Here is a 3,490-nt window from a genome sequence, read left to right as displayed (position 1 = left end):
CCAAGGAGTTGCAATAGTTGATGTGTGCGTCGTGGCGAGTAGCCGCTCGTGTCTTCGCTGGTAATTGGGCCTTTTGTCGTGCAGAGCTCGGTTGAATTTGACCAATTGTCTACGGTAGCTATGAGCATTGACAATTTCTCCCTAGACAATACTCCTCTGATCTCACCAAACACACAGCGTTTGTTTTCCGAAGCGATCCGGTCTGATGGATGATATCGCAGGTTCGCCAGGGTCAACCCACGATTTCATGCGATTGGAATTCTCAAAAAAATTCTACCTTTTTTCGCCATCAACAAAAGTGGTAAAAAATGGTAGTCACCCATTTGGAAAAAGTGGCGATACTTCTTTGAAAACTTGCCAGTTTCTTTCATCGTAAATTTGATTGTTTCCTTTGAAAAAAAATTTCTTCCTCCAGATGATGAAGAAGCGCAAAGCTGATGCATACTTATTTTTAATTCTTTATCTGCGTCCTCTAACCAACTTTTAATTTTATTTAAAATAAAAGTTTTTATTAAAAATAAAAACTTTTATTTAAAACAAAAGTTTTTATTAAAAATAAAAATGGTCCATCTTCATATCGGCTGTGACCCACTTTTCAGAGAATTTTAACGAAAAACTCGAGTTTGGAAATTACAAACAGAGTTCTCTGACCGAAGCCGAAGCGAGGAATTTAGTAATCAAACCTTCGCATTTGCGACACTCATTTAGACGAACAGTATATTATACTGAATATTGGCAAAAAAAATATCTTTTAGGGGTGAACTTCTTTTGTGAATCAGAATTCACATCCGTAACGCTGATTGTATAATCAACACTCTTTATCAGTTGAATTGAGGAGTTTTATACTAATCACCTTTCTTTTCCTGAAGTGCGGAAGCCCATTCACAACTTAAATTTATAAAAGATTAATGATTTCTTGGAAAGTTTCCACGTATAAGATATGCCAAAAATGTCAAATGAGATCCTAGTATGCATTAGTGCCTCTATTTCAAAATATTTTCCGACTGAGTCACTATTTCATGCTGTCGCAAGATAGAGTTTCAGAGACCGAAACAAATGGTAATCAGACGCTGTTAGAATGACAGGGCTCTCAAGCGGGCAGCAACATGTAATTCAGAATAATGAATTTGGTTGTACGTCTTCTAATGCTGCACGAATGTTGTTTCATGGTGTTATATCCCGTTCTCAGGAAGAAAAACCTTTAAGGAGTCGACTGTCCCATAGTTTTTTTGTTGATACTTTGGCCTCCGGAATGGACCGTTAGGAAAAATCCATCGGGTTTAAATCCGGGAAATATAGTGGCCATTGTAGTTTAGAAATGAAACTGAGAATTTTTTTAACTTAATAAAAATATGTTACATGGGTTTTACTGAAAAATTTTGTTGAAACATCCGATGGTTTATACCAAATTGAACCCGGAATCCGCGCTGTTCCGATAATGGGTTTGGGCGTGTCTCGTTCATCTATAGTTGGAAGACGTGCTCCCTCATATTGCCTCAAACCTTCAACGCAGCTAACAGTTATGATCTGCCGCGCTCGTTGCAACAGATCACAACCGGCCTCGCTGCCCGAAAGTGAGTTCCCCGAAATCTCAGGCCCTTTCCACTGCCCGAGATCTCTTCCACCTTTTTAAGAAATGAATCTGCAATGTTTCATTTCTCTATTGTTCACGTTCTTTTGTATGTCCTGAATGCCTTCTTTTTATAGAGCGGGCCATGTCTGAAGCTGGGACCTGTGTCTCTATGCCTTCCGAGGTTGTTACTTTCATCGGAGACTTTTCCATGGAGAGCGGCCCTCTTTGCTTGCCCTATTCTCCTTGGGATGGCTCTCCGAAGCGGATACAACAGGCTTTCTGCAGAGAGTCATTGCCTCCTCTCGCCTCCTGCCCCGAGTCGCCTTTTTGCTGCTCCCGTTAGGTAGGGCCTGTTGAGCCTCTTACCTTCCGGTTGCAGCGAGTTGTCAAGTGACTATGTCTCCTTCAACTAAGGATGCGGAGGTACCCGGTACATCTTCTGTATCCGTCTGTTTTGCTGTCCATCTCCACATCTGTCGTCTTCTCCGAGGCGGCGCCAGATACATCCTCCAGAGCCAATTCTTTTGTTTTTATAATTACTTTTTTCATTTTTGGTCTAGCGAGAAGCGAGGGAAATAGCAGTCCGCCCCTACAGAGCCCCGTATGTAGAGGTAAGGCTGTGGAATCACCCCGAGGTGGCCTGATATCATCGCTGATTCGCTGGTTCGCACCTACGTTAATGACTAACCTACCCGTTAGCCACGCATCTCCACGATGGGGTGACACCTTAGATTGGGGATTTTTGGATAGAAAGGTTGACTCCTTCCGGAGTGATTTTGTTTGATTGGATAGGAATGCTCCTTTAGGAGAGAGAATAGCATCTGGGTATAGGTTACACCTCACATTTTGAAGTGATATGCAGAGGCATTCTGTTGATCCACGACTCCTTATTGATTCCATTTGGTTTAAGTCATTGTGGCCATTGTCGTGAAGAAAGTTCTTCTGTCTATACTTTGGCCTCCGAAATAGACCATATGGAAAAGTCCATCTTATGGTTAGGGCTATGTATTAACATTCCCCGCATACACTTGGAGTCGTAGGTCAAGTTGTCAGAAATATTTCACCTTACCAATAATGGACTTATGCTCTACAAATTACCAACAATTATTACTCTTTGATACTAAGCGTCTCATGTATTTATTTTTCCAATACATTTATACTCGCAACTTACAACTATTGTTATTTTTATAACTTTCCGCAGTCGGGTGTGGTGCGAGTAGAGGAGGTTAAACAACTTGAATGTTATTAAAATGTTTTGAATTAAATAAAGTTAATTTTGTTTACTTAATGTAATGATACATCATTTTGGAAGTCCTTTACTTTATGTGCTTATTATTGTGTCCTATATATTTTATTTGGTCGATATTGTGTAACTCTTTTTAAATGCTGGAGAAAAAACCTGTTACAAATTTTGTTCATATAAACTTCCTTTTTTAATACTTGAAATTTCATTAAAAAAAAACCTTTATTTCACTACTGTGTAGTGATACAACTTCATTTGTGCTTTTCCTTAATCTGAAATAAAGCATATGAGAAACTCGACTACATGGAATTTATTTCATTTCTCCTCCTCTTCCTTTCTTCCCTATGATCCTAAAAAAGAAAAAAGGTGGATCGGCTGCAGTGTAAAAGCACTCCATCGAATATATGGACCCTTGTAGTCACCCCGACATTGTAGCATGAGTGGATCCATGGTATTTGATAAGGAACTGTCACGAGGAGTGGCATCGCACATGATAAAAATACTGAAGGACATAGGTACCATAAACCAAGCTGGGACACAATGCCCGACCCTCTTCTAGTGGAATGGAAGCTCTGTTGATGACAGTCCACCTTCTCCTGAGGAGTTTTACGTGGTTTGCTCCCAGCAATGAGCAAATGCTGAGAAGTTCCGCTTCTTTATCAAGTATTAATCAG

General features: G+C 40.1%; 1 long non-coding RNA gene across 1 annotated transcript; it reads right to left on the bottom strand.

Annotated features, from left to right (window-relative positions):
* Positions 1-477: 477 nt before the first annotated feature.
* LOC148313593 (uncharacterized) lies at positions 478-3,181 on the bottom strand. The gene is made up of 2 exons (XR_015837520.1): positions 2,999-3,181; positions 478-2,948 (listed from the first exon to the last, which is right to left on the bottom strand). It is a non-coding gene; the product is annotated as an uncharacterized LOC148313593 (long non-coding RNA).
* Positions 3,182-3,490: the final 309 nt, after the last annotated feature.

The sequence above is a fragment of the Brachycentrus maculatus genome, unplaced genomic scaffold (assembly GCF_059751285.1).
Source record: "Brachycentrus maculatus isolate JH-2025_06_01 unplaced genomic scaffold, ASM5975128v1 h1tg000007l, whole genome shotgun sequence".
Taxonomy (NCBI): Eukaryota; Metazoa; Arthropoda; class Insecta; order Trichoptera; family Brachycentridae; genus Brachycentrus; species Brachycentrus maculatus.
This window is presented reverse-complemented; position numbering and strand designations above follow the sequence as displayed.